This window comes from Delphinus delphis, chromosome 3 (assembly GCF_949987515.2).
Source record: "Delphinus delphis chromosome 3, mDelDel1.2, whole genome shotgun sequence".
Lineage (NCBI taxonomy): Eukaryota > Metazoa > Chordata > Mammalia > Artiodactyla > Delphinidae > Delphinus > Delphinus delphis.
Window position 1 is genome coordinate 142,948,792 of NC_082685.1, and position 13,699 is coordinate 142,962,490.

General features: G+C 40.0%; 1 pseudogene; it reads right to left on the reverse strand.

Annotated features, from left to right (window-relative positions):
- Positions 1-2,228: 2,228 nt before the first annotated feature.
- Positions 2,229-3,329, reverse strand: LOC132422478 (zinc finger protein 410-like; annotated as a pseudogene).
- Positions 3,330-13,699: the final 10,370 nt, after the last annotated feature.

The window sequence follows — 13,699 nt, forward strand, 5'->3', positions numbered from 1 at the left end:
TTAAGGTTGAGGAGGGGACCCTCTTTCTGATCATGAAGGGGTGTTTCTTCCTAATCTGAGTGAAGAATAGAAAGTAGAGAATTCAGTCTTACAGTGTCTCATATCTGCAGAGTTGTTTTCCTTATTAGGATCCTCTTTGGTGGCTGATACAGACGGATTATCCCACCTAGTAGCTCACTGGGATGACTGTCCACTCAGATGAGGGCATTATAAGTACCACATAATGAGACCCGGCAACTCATGGAGCCTTCCTGGTGGGGCTCCATGTTCTATGTGAGGCCACGCATACCTGCCTCGACTCTTCTGAGGAGAAGAGCAATGCCATCTCTTCAGCTTTCCTCCAAATCACTGAGATGTGGGATTTGAGTTGCAGAGATGCATTATGAAGCCTGATAATGGACCAGGCTTCAGTCCCAGTGATTTCCAGTGGAAAAAAATCAGGAAGTCCTAGTGTGATAAACTGAGATGGGCGTGTGGCAGGTTGTGGGAGCAAAGAACAAATTCAGGAAAAGCAAAGTGAAAGGGTGGAAGACAGTTGCTAGAAGAGGAAGCATGGGACCTAGCTTTCAATTTTACTGAGTGCTAGTGCTGGTTACACAATGTGTGATGAGTCAGCCTGGGTTAAAGGCACAGTTGGAGATAAACCTTAGATTACCTTGATTTTTGTACAAGAAAATTATCTTACTAAAATTGGTAAATATTTTGGCCCTGAACCTTACGCCTTTAACCTTCTGCATTAAAACTGAACAGATTAAAAGGAAAAAGTCACTGCAGGTGAAGGTTGGCGTGAGGAGTTACTCTGGACTGTGCCTCCCACTCTCCCTATCAAACTTTGTTCTCCCTGGCTCCTGTTTTGTGATTCCACACCCACATTATCCTTGCATCACCCAGAGGACTGACCACTCTGGCCCTAACCTTGAAGAACTCAATTTAGTTGAGGAGACAGCCATATAAACAGATTCAAATAGTAGATAGCAAGTGCTGAAACAGGGACATAACTCAAGCGCTATGGAAACAGAAGACAAAGCAGCTAATTCCACCTGGGGCTATTGGAGATGCAAGAACACAAAGGCTCTGAAAGATGAAGAGGGGATATCCAAGCCAAGAGGTTAGGCAAGGACATTTCAGGAAGAAGGACCACAGGTCTTCTCTATCTAGTTGTGATTCTTGGGATCTTCATTTTTAGGCAAGTAAAGAGTCTGGGCTGGTTGTGAACTTGGAGACTCACCATGTGTTCCTTGACAGCTACTGGGGAAAGAGAGTCCATTTGGAAAGTTAGTGCTTTGGAAAAAATTTTTTTAAAAAGTTAACTCCTCTTTGAGAAACCATCTCTGATATATAACTTCTAAAAAGATAGGCATTTGCTTCTTGTGAGTTGAGAACTTTAATGGATGACGTACATCATCTGAAAGTAATAGCCACAGGAAATATTAGGATCAGATCACAGGTACAAAGTCAACTTGATGTATATATTGCTTTTCCTTTTTTTGGACTGGCTGTTTCGTTTTGTTTTTTTTTTTAAAGGAAAAACAATTGAACCTCTGAATCATGTGATTTTTAACTTAAAAAAAAAAACCCAAAAAGCAAAATCAAACAACCTCTAAACATGCTACTGTATGTTCCATAAACAAAGAAAGCAAAGTGGCCAAGTAGAGGTGTTTAGGACAAGATAGTACCTCAGCCTGGAGCAAGCAGGAATTGAAGTAATTAATGTTTTTGCAGACCAGTGACAGAGAGTCTCTTACTCAGGTTGCTAAAGGGAGAATGTCACAACAGAACTGACATCACTCCTTTCTACAAAGCAACAAGGCATCTTGAAAGCTCAACTTCTTGGTGAAGTTTTATGGTTGGTGGCAGGATTTAGTTCACGCATGTGAAAAGACAGCTCAGTCTGCGATGAAAACTCTTCAAAGGAAAACCTTCCCTCAACAGTCTTACTGAGAAACTTCAGCCAACACATAATCAGATTCACTTTTGGGATAAGCCTATCCCAAAATTTTGCAGTGGGAAGAGAGGTAGGTACAGTGACCCAGCCCACATTCACTGCTTCTTCCTTGACTGAATTAGATGGTAGTCGAAGAGAAGCTCTCCTACATTCATCTTCTAGGCCAGGAAAGATGAACAGAGGCAAAAGTGGGGTCTTGTCCTTCACAGATTAATTTTGGTTCTGGCAGACTGTGAGCCATAAGCGTCCTGTTCCCACTACATGCGCTCTGGGATCAGAGAAGTCAGTGCCCATGCTCATGTCTGTCAGTTAGATCTCCTTGGTTTAGTGACTCCTGTGGATCTATGGCAGTTGAGACAGAAACCTCACATGGGTGCCTCCATGACTGCATGGTCACCAAATGATGTGTCACATCAGGCACTGAAGACAGAGGACATGGGGATCCTTCAGTGAGCACCTCATCATCAACTCCTAGGATAGAATCAGTATTCGGTAGTTTCAAGGACTCTCCACCAAGGCTGGGCTGAGAATTCAGACACCAGGTTTTTACTGGTTACTGAAGGCTCTTCGAGCAAAGTACTGCCCATTAGTGGCTCATCAGTTTGTTCCTGCTCTTGACTCCCAGCTGCTCCCATCTGCAAGTGATGCTTTCTCACATGCACATTCCTGCTCCCACTCTGAGAGAAGGTCTTCCCACGGACTTAACACTGATGTGGCTTCTCTCCTGACTGAAACACCAAATGTTTTGGAAGACTAGAATACTCACCAAAGGAACTGCCGCATCCTTCGGCTTCACAAAGGAAAGGTTTCTCTCCTGTGTGGACGCTCAGGTGGTTCTTCAGGTTTCCAGCTGTAGTGAACTTTACCACAGTTAGACTCAGGACACATAAAGGGCTTCTCCCCATTGTGGGTCCTCATGTGCCCCTTCAGTCTCTGCAGCACATAGAAGCTTTTCCCACAACCTGCTGCAGGGCAGATAAAGGAGCGTCATTTCGATCAGTTGTTTTTTTTTTTTTTTTTTTGCGGTACGCGGGCCTCTCACTGTTGTGGCCTCTCCTGTTGCGGAGCACAGGCTCCGGACACGAGGCTCAGCGGCCATGGCTCACGGGCCCAGCCACTCCGCGGCATGTGGGATCTTCCCGGACCGGGGCACGAACCCGTGTCTCCTGCATCAGCAGGCGGACTCTCAACCACTGCGCCACCACGGAAGCCCTCAATCAGTTTTGAGGTGGTACTTAAAGTGAGCTGGCCACACAAATGTCTGGTCACAGCCTTCAACTGTACACTTAGCTTCTTCTCCATTTGAGGAAGGGGCCCAGAATCTTGGGGTTGCCCATCATCAGAAGCAAGGAGGACATTTCTCCATTGTTGCTGGTTTGCGCATTCTTTGCCGGTTGTGCACGAGTAGCAGCAATCAAACTGTCATGGGCCAACTCCTGAACCCGGAGGATCCATGGAATGCTACTGTCTGTGCTCTCACTGGAGAAGAAATCATTCCCTGAATCCTTTGCCTCATCTTGTACAAACACGAAGTGTTCAGCTGAAGAGCCCAGACTCTTGGTAGGTTAAGAAGAATAAAAGAAGTGCTATCACTTGGCTATAGATCTTGCAACAAGCTAAGAGACTCTGGAGTGGACAAAGACTCCGGAGGCTTCTGTACAATCTGAGCCCTCGTCTCTTCTCTGTCTGGACCCACATTCACCTGAAGTCTTCTCAACACAGCTCAGTAAGGAACCTCCTTGGAGGAGTTAGTATATTTAGAGTATTATCTGGAAACATTAGCCGACTTCATTCTGAGGCCTCAGTCACTGGAAGGAGGGACAAGCAAGTAATGTCTTTAGCTTCTGATTCTACTAGTCCCTGTCCCAGTGGGATGGATGTATTCTGAACAAACTGTAACAGGAGGTCTGGTTTGAATCCTAACTCATCTGATAACATTGATTCAGCTTCCAAATCCTGTAGCTGTTCAGGGGACAGGTTAAAATTTTAATTCAGAGTCAATGAAACCTTCCTGTTATGCTCATATTCCTCTAGGAAGTGCTATTCTTTTCCTGTAAGATGCTGTGCTGGGTGGGTAATCAATTTAGCCTTTCTGTCCCGGGCAGCCGTCCGTCCATCAGTCGGTCTATTGCTTTCTTTTTTTAAATCGTTCCAATAAAATTTTTTTTATAAATTCAGGCAAGGGGCCTACCAGCCTAGTTTGCCAATTCTTAGTCTTAGGGAGCCCTGCACTATCTTTTTTTTTTTTTAAACATCTTTTTTGAAGTATAATTGCTTTACAATATTGTGTTAGTTTCTGCTGTATAACAAAGTGAATCAGCTATATGTACACATATATCTCCATATCCCCTCCCTCTTGCGTCTCCCTCCCACCCTCCCTAACCCACCCCTCTAAGTGGTCACAAAGCACCGAGCTGATCTCCCTGTGCTATGCAGCTGCTTCCCAATAGCTATCTATTTTACATTTGGTAGTGTATATATGTCCATGCCACTCTCCCACTTCGTCCCAGCTTACCCCTCCCCCTCCATGTCTCCTCAAGTCCATTCTCTATGGCTGCGTCTTTATTCCTGTCCTGCCCCTAGGTTCATCAGAACCTTTTTTTTAGATTCCATATATATGTCTTAGCATACGTTATTTATTTTTCGCTTTCTGACTTACTTCACTTTGTATGACAGACTCTAGGTCCATCCACCTCACTACAAATAACTCAATTTCGTTTCTTTTTATGGTTGAGTAATATTCCGTTGTATATATGTGCCACATCTTCTTTATCCATTCATCTGTCAATGGATAGTTAGGTTGCTTCCATGTCCTGGCTACTGTAAATAGTGATGCAATGGACATTGTGGTACATGACTCTTTGAATTATGGTTGTCTCAGGGTATATGCCCAATAGTGGGATTGCTGGGTCATATGGTAGTTCTATTTTTAGTTTTTTAAGGAACCTCCATACAGTTCTCCATAGTGGCTGTATCAATTTACATTCCCACCAACAGTGCAAGAGGGTTCCCTTTTCTCCAAACGCTTCCCAGCATTTATTGTTTATAGATTTTTTGATGATGGCCATTCTGACCAGTGTGAGGTGATACCTCATTGTAGTTTTGACATGCATTTCTCTAATGATTAGTGTTGTTGAGCATCCTTTCATGTGTTTGTTGGCAATCTGTATATCTTCTTTGGGGAAATGTCTATTTAGGTCTTCTGCCCAGTTTTGGATTGGGTTGTTTGTTTTTGTGATTGAGCTACATGAGTTGCTTGTAAATTTTGGAGATTAATCCTTTGTCAGTTGCTTCGTTTGCAAATATTTTCTCCCATTCTGAGGGTTATCTTTTCGTCTTGCTCACAGTTTACTTTGCTGTGCAAAAGCTTTTAAATTTCATTGGGGGCTTCCTTGGTGACGCAGTGGTTGAGAGACTGCCTGCCAATGCAGGGGACACGGGTTCGTGCCCTGGTCCGGGAAGATCCCACATGCCGTGGAGGGGCAGGACCCGTGAGCCATGGCCGCTGAGCCTGCTCGTCCAGAGCCTGTGCTCCACAACGGGAGAGGCCACAACAGTGAGAGGCCCACGTACCACAAAAAAAAAAAAAAAAAAAATTCATTAGGTAACATTTGTTTATTTTTGTTTTTATTTCCATTTCTCTAGGAGGTGGGTCAAAAAGGATCTTGCTGTGATTTATATCATAGAGTGTTCTGCTTATGTTTTCCTCTAAGAGTTTGATAGTGTCTGGCCTTACATTTAGGTCTTTAGTCCATTTTTAGTTTATTTTTGTGTATGGTGTTACAGAGATTTCTAATTTCATTCTTTTACATGTAGCTGTCCAGTTTTCACACCACCACTTATTGAAGATGCTGTCTTTTCTCCATTGTATAGTCTTGCCTCCTTTATCAAAGATAAGGTGACCATATGTGTGTGGGTCTATCTCTGGGCTTTCTATCCTGTTCCATTGATCTTTCTTTCTGTTTTTGTGCCAGTACCATACTGTCTTGATTACTGTAGCTTTGTAGTATAGTCAGAAGTCTGGGAGCCTGATTCCTCCAGCTCTGTTTTTCTTTCTCAAGATTGCTTTGACTATTCGGGGTATTTTGTGTTTCCATACAAATTGTGAAATTTGTTGTTCTAGTTCTGTGAAAAATGCCATTGGTAGTTTGATAGGGATTGCACTGAATCTGTAGATTGCTTTGGATAGTCATTTTCACAATGTTGATTCTTCCAATCCAAGAACATGGTATATCTCTCCATCTGTTTTTATCATCTTTCATTTCTTTCATCAGTGTCTTACAGTCTTCTGCATACACGTCTTTTGTCTCCTTAGGTATGTTTATTCCTAGGTATTTTATACTTTTTGTTGCAATGGTAAATGGGAATGTTTCCTTAATTTTTCTTTCAGATTTTTCATCATTGGTGTATATGAATGCAAGAGATTTCTGTGCATTAATTTTGTATCCTGCTACTTTACCAAATTCATTGATTAGCTCTAGTAGTTTTCTGGTAGCATCTTTAGGATTCTCTAGATTTGGTATCATGTCATCTGCAAACAGTGACAGCGTTACTTCTTCTTTTCCGATTTGTATTCCTTTTATTTCTTTTTCTTCTCTGATTGCTATGGCTAAAACTTCCAAAACTATGTTGAATAATAGTGGTGAGAGTGGACAACCTTGTCTTTTTCCTGATCTTAGAAGAAATGGTTTCAGTTTTTCACCATTGAGAACGATGTTGGTTGTGGGTTTGTCATATATAGCCTTTATTATGTTGAGGTAAGTTCCCTCTATGCCTACTTTCTGGAGGGTTTTTATCATAAATGGGTGTTGAATTTTGTCAAAAGCTTTTTCTGCATCTACTGAGATGATCATCTGGTTTTTCTCCTTCAATTTGTTAATATGGTTTATCACATTGATTGATTTGCATATATTGAAGAATCCTTACATTCCTGGGATAAACGGCACTTGATCATTGTGTATGATCCTTTTAATGTGCTGTTGGATTCTGTTTGCTAGTATTTTGTTGAGGATTTTTGCATCTATGTTCATCAGTGATATTGGCCTGTAGTTTTCTTTTTTTGTGACATCTTTGTCTGGTTTTGGTATCAGGGTGATGGTGGCCTCGTAGAATGAGTTTGGGAGTGTTCCTCCCTCTGCTATATTTTGGAAGCGTTTGAGAAGGGTAGGTGTTAGCTCTTCTCTAAATGTTTTTTAGAGAAGAATTCGCCTATGAAGCCATCTGGTCCTGGGCTTTTGTTTGTTGGAAGATTTTTAATCACACTTTCAATTTCAGTGCTTGTGATTGGTCTGTTTATATTTTCTATTTCTTCCTGGTTGAGTCTCGGAATGTTGTGCTTTTCTAAGAATTTGTCCATTTCTTCCAGGTTGTCCATTTTATTGGCATATAGTTGCTTGTAGTAATCTCTCATGATCCTTTGTATTTCTGCAGTGTCAGTTGTTACCTCTCCTTTTTCATTTCAAATTCTGTTGATTTGAGTCTTCTCCCTTTCTTTCTTGATGAGTCTGGCTAGTGCTTTATCAACGTTGTTTATCTTCTGAAAGAACCAGCCTTTAGTTTTATTGATCTTAGCTATTGTTTCCTTCATTTCTTTTTCATTTATTTCTGATCTGATCTTTATGATTTCTTTCCTTCTGCTAACTTTGGGGTTTTATTGTTCTTCTTTGCCTAATTGCTTTAGGTGTAAGGTTCGGTTGTTTATTTGAGATTTTCCTTCTTTCTTGAGGTAAGATTGTATTGTTACAAACTTCCCTCTTAGAACTGCTTTTGCTGCATCCCATAGGTTTTGGGTCGTCGTGTTTTCATCGTCATTTGTTTCTAGGTATTTTTTGATTTCCTCTTTTATTTCTTCAGTGATATCTTGGTTATTTAGTAACGTATTGTTTAGCCTCCATGTGTTTGTATTTTTTACAGCTTTTTTCCCTGTAATTGATATCTAGTCTTATAGTGTTGTGGTCAGAAAAGATAATTAATACTTGATTTCAATTTTCTTAAATTTACCAAGGCTTGATTTGTGACCCAAGATATAATCTATCCTGGAGAATGTTCCATGAGCACTTGAGAAAAATGTGTATTCTGTTGTTTTGGGATGGAATGTCCTATAAATATCAATTAAGTCCATCTTGTTTAATGTGTCATTTAAAGCTTGCATTTCCTTATTTATTTTCATTTTGGATGATCTGTCCATTGGTGAAAGTGGGGTATTAAAGTCCCCTACTATGATTGTGTTACTGTCAATTTCCCCTTTTAGCTAACAGCCATAAGGCAAATGACTGTTAGCATTTGCCTTAGGTATTGAGGTGCTCCTATGTTGGGTGTAGATATATTTACCATTGTTATATCTTCTTCTTGGATTGATCCCTTGATCATTATGTAGTGTCCTTCTTTGTGTCTTGTAATAGTCTTTATTTTAAAGTCTATTTATCTGATATGAGAACTGCTACTCCAGCTTTCTTTTGTTTTTCATTTGCATGGAATATCTTTTTCCATTCCCTCACTTTCAGTCTGTGTGTGTCCCTAGGTCTGAAGTGGGTCTTTTGTAGACAGCATATATACAGGTCTTGTTTTTGTATCCATTCACCCACACTATGTCTTTTGGTTGGAGTATTTAATCCATTTACATTTAAAGTAATTGTTGATATGTCTGTTCCTATTACCATTTTCTTAATTGTTTTGGATTTGTTTTTGTAGGTCTTTTCCTTCTCTTGTGTTTCCTGCCTAGAGAAGTTCCATTAGCATTTGTTGTAAAGCTGGTTTGGTGTTGCTGAATTCTCTTAATTTTTGCTTGTTTGTAAATGTTTTAATTTCTCTGTTGAATTTAAATGAGATCCTTGCTGGGTAGAGTAGTCTTGGTTGTAAGTTTTTCCCTTTCATCACTTTAAACATGTCCTGCCACTCCCTTCTGGCTTGCAGAGTTTCTGCTGAAAGATCAGCTGTTAACCTTATGGGGATTCCCTTTTATGTTATTTGTTGCTTTTCCCTTGCTGCTTTTAATGTTTTTTCTCTGTATTTAATTTTTGATAGTTTGATTAATATGTGTCTTGGCATGTTTCTTCTTGGGTTTATCCTGTATGGGACTCTCTGTGGTTCCTGGACTTGATTATTTCCTTTCCCATGTTAGGGAAGTTTTCCACTATAATCTCTTCAAATATTTTCTCAGACCCTTTCTTTTTCTCTTCTTCTTCTGGGACCCCTGTAATTCAAATGTTGGTGCGTTTACTGTTGTCCCAGAGGTCTCTGAGACTGTCCTCAATTCTTTTCATTCCTTTTTCTTTATTCTGCTCTGAGGTATTTATTTCCACTATTTTATCTTCCAGGTCACTTATCCTTTCTTCTGCCTCAGTTGTTCTGCTATTGATTCCTTCTAGACAATTTTAAATTTCATTTATTGTGTTGTTTATCATTGTTTGTTTGCTCTTTAGTTCTTCTAAGTCCTTGTGAAATGTTTCTTATATTTTGTCCATTCTATTTCCAAGATTTTGGATCATCTTTACTATCATTACTCTGAATTCTTTTTCATGTAGACTGCCTATTTCGTCTTCATTTGTTTTGTCTGGTGGGTTTTTACCTTGCTCCTTCATCTGCTGTGTATTTCTGCATCTTCTCATTTTGCTTAACTTACTCTGTTTGGGATCTCCTTTTCGCAGGCTGCAGGTTCATAGTTCCCGTTGTTTTTGGTGTCTGCCCCCAGTTGATATGGTTGGTTCAGTGGCTTGTGTAGGCTTCCTGGTGGAGGGGACTGGTGCCTGTGTTCTGGTGGGTGGGGCTGAATCTAGTCTTTCTGGTGGGCAGGCTGCATCCAGTGGTGTGTTTTGGGGTGTCTGTGAACTTAGTATGATTGTAGGCAGCCTCTCTGCTAAGGTGGGGTTGTGTTCCTGTCTTGGTAGTTGTTTGGCCTGGGGCATCCAGCACTGGAGCTTGATGGCCATTGGGTGGAGCTGGGTCTTAACTTGAGACGGAGATCTCTGGAAGAGCTCTCGCCGACTGATATTATGTGGAACTGGGAGGTCTCTGGTGGTCCAATGTCCTGAACTCGGCTCTCCTACCTCAGAGGCTCAGACCTGACACCAGTCCAGAGCACCAAGACCCTGTCAGCCACACGGCTTGTAGCTTTCAAGCCTTTTCTTCAAGGCTCTGTCCTGAGGGTGCCAGGTGGGGATGGTCCAGGCCTCCCCATTTTCCCATGGATGCTCTTAGAGGTGATGTATGGCTGCCCTAGAATCCTTGAGCTTTATTTTCTTCTCTGACGTGGTTAAATTACTGAACCCACTTCACGGTATCCACAGCAGGAGCACCACCTGGGAAGTGGGTGTGCTCAGACTACCAGTTGTTTCATCACTTCTGGTCTGATTGCTTTTAGATTAAAGGAACAAAATACCCAGAGTTCAAATTTCCAAAGCAATTATCAAACAACTTTGGGCAAGGTATAAATTCATGCCAGGATTTTTCATCCAAAAATCCACTGATTTTTTAATGAAATCTTTCATCTTTTAAAGTGTCATAAAATGAAGATTTTGGAGAGTTTTGAGTAAGGAATGATGATGTTACTTTTGTTGCAGGGCTGAACAAATATTGGAGACGCTTTTCATTTTTTGATGGAAAAGTATTAAAAATTTAGGTATATTTTTCATTGCAATTATGGGGTTAATGTGAAAAAATTTTTCACTTGAATATTTGTATTTGTAACAGATTCGATATTTGAGGGAGATTAGATACTGTGAAGGAAAATGCTAATAATGAGTATGTAAATCTCCCCAGTTCTACCATTTACTAGGAGTCAGTGGGTTAAATTCTGGGTTACCATAAATGGTAAGGTCCTTTTTGGCCTCAAACTCTGCTCTCTTCTCCTTCTTCATCCATCTTTCTATTGCCAGTGGTGGGAAATTATTTTATCTCTTGGGAGTTATATTGAAAAAGTAATATATTAGTTAGGGAACAGATTAGGTTGCTGTAAAAAGAGGACCCCAAATATAGTAGCTTAAGCAAGACAGACTGTGTCTTTCTCGCATGGAATTCTGGGGAGGCATTCTAGTGACAGCATGACTGCTCCATAGTGTCAGGAGCCCTATCTTGTTATTCGGACAAGATCAACTCTCAGGTTCTATCTCTCATTTGAAAATGCTGTTTCAGCTACAACCAGTGATCAATTTGTTGTAACACTAATGAAGATTCAACTTCAGGATCCTTTACTTGCATGGGTCTTTTCTACACGTCATGTAATGTTAGAGGAGCAGCAGGCTTTTCTGAGATACGACTGTAGGGGTACTTTTAGTGCCATAGACCCTTTTGGCCCTTTGGTGAAGTCTATAGACCCCTTCTCAGAATAATATATTTTTTAAAATATTTATTTATTTATTTGGCTGCACCAGGTCTTAGTTGCAGCACGCGGGATCTTCTTTGCAACCTGCAGGACCTTTAGTTGCGGCATACGGGATCTAGCTCCCTGACCAGGGAGCTATTTGCTCCCATATAATGCAAGAGATTTCTTGACTCTCTTTCAGCTCTGAGACCACGTTTTCCCTCTGAATTTTCATGTGGAGCTGGGGGGTTTTGTTCTCCATTTTCTCTTCTTTAACTTGAGGAAATGTGGCCTGTAGTGTGACTGTGTGTGGGAGGAGGTGGTGTCTGTGTTATAGCACCTAGGTTTTGCTGAGAACCAAGTTTCACTCCACCTCTTTTGGATATGTGTACCGTTCCAATGGAGCAGACTATGTACAGCACTGAAGGCTTCATTTGTTAACTGGCTAAAGAAAACCAGCCTCGCTATTCACTTTCCTTGTTTTATCCTCTTCTTTTCCAGTTTCCATAGCTCCTTACTAAAAAGAATGATTATAAAAAAAGAAGAGGAAGACAAGGGTGGTTGCTCAGTTTGCTTTCCTCTGGACTTGAGATAAGTGAGAATTCTCAGGATTCATTAAAATGTCTGGATAGTGGAGGTGGTGTTAGGGGTGATCCAGTTGCTCCTTTGCTCAGCTCCTGAATCTCCTGTTTCTTTCTTTGGACACCTGTTACTGAGGTCTGTAGCATTAGCTTAAACACCTTTTCTAGTTTGGTGGTTGCTAGTAAGTTTTTTGATCATTCTATTAGGTGAAGTAAGATAGAATTTCTTTGAAGAAGTTTCAGTCTCCCATCTTATCCCAGGAGTCTGAGCCTCAGTTTTCTGAGTAATAAAATGGACCTATGTATATCTAATTCAAAGAGTTGCTATGATGATAAGATGGATTGATGTTTGTCAAATGTCTAGTACAGTATTTAGCCTGAAGAATGTAGGTGGTAGTAGATGGAATGCATTTAATTTAAATAAAATGAATTATTTGTCAAGTATACCCATAAAGCTGGAAAAAATAAATAAAAGGAATAACTATAGTAGTATCTTTATATATATTATAAAATATATACATTATTTACAAATCTCCTCCTCAAGATATGTTCAAATTTCTAATACTTAAAAATACTACTTTTTAATACTATTTTAAAAGTAATACTTTTATTACTAACAAAGAACACATCATCAATTCAAACATTCAAAGTAAGTGTCATGCTTAGGCCATTAATTTAAGATTGGCCTCTAATTTATTTCCTAAATTGTCATCTTTTTAAGTGAGTTGGGAGAATCAGGAGAAATCACAGTCATCTAGGAAACATGTCAATACATTTGCAACCAATTCTTGATTATCCACATGGGGATTTTCTGCATGTTCAATTATCAGTTCCTTCCAGATGATGTCTAGAAAACAAGAAAAGATCATGCTTTAGTATTATGCAGATTAATGGGTTTTTCTTCATATTAGTGAAATTTAGGCCAGATGGTGATTCCCAAGCAAACCCTCCTACTTAGGAGAGTCTCAAACAGACGATCTCTTTCCATACTAACCCCATGTTAGAAATCTGTGCTGTCTCTTCCACGCACCTTTTGGAAGAATGATACATTTGTGTTTATTAAATGGAAAGTTAAAGGAGATAGGGAAAGCCTTATAGAACTACTTGGTCAAAGAATCAAATACATGTGTTTGATAAAAATAAAAAATATAAATTTAAAGAGTCACAGGTGAACTTTTCCCTCCATGCTTTCTCTCTCCCTTGTTTTTCCCTTGTATGATTGTAAATTCCTTTGGAGGGAGGAATTCAGTCTTATGCATCTTTTTATTCTTCTTTCTGCTCCATCACCTAGCACAGTGACTAACATTTAGTAGATGTGTAAATATTTTTTGAAGAAATCGACATGTGTATTTAATGTGTGAGCTGAATAAACACTCCAATCTGAATCACAGACATCCTTTATTGAGCTTGTCAGATCCAAAAACATATTTTTTTATTTTTCTGAGGAGCTATACATGTAATTAGAGGACTGTACTATGAGCCATTGTCTAGTACTACCAGAGAAATTGCTGTCACAACTGTTCTTGGAGACTAGACTATGTCTAACCTTCCTTACAATTAGGGTCAAGGGTATCATTTTGCCACATCCTACCAGGAAGACTAGATTCTGGAAGCCATTTGGAGAGGACATTGTGGAGGCAGTCGCCATATCTTCCCCAGGTATTGATAGTATCCATAGTATGATTATTAGAGATTCCTCATATTTCATAGCTATGCCCTGACGATAGCCTTTTGTCAAAAAGTAAATGACTCTTTTTGTTATTGGGGTGTATGTGGGTGTATATTAAACAATACATTTGACCAATAACGTTACAGCTAAATAGTCAAGAAAATGTTATGACTCATGCTTCCTTGGGCGTTCCCTGTTTTGGTTGA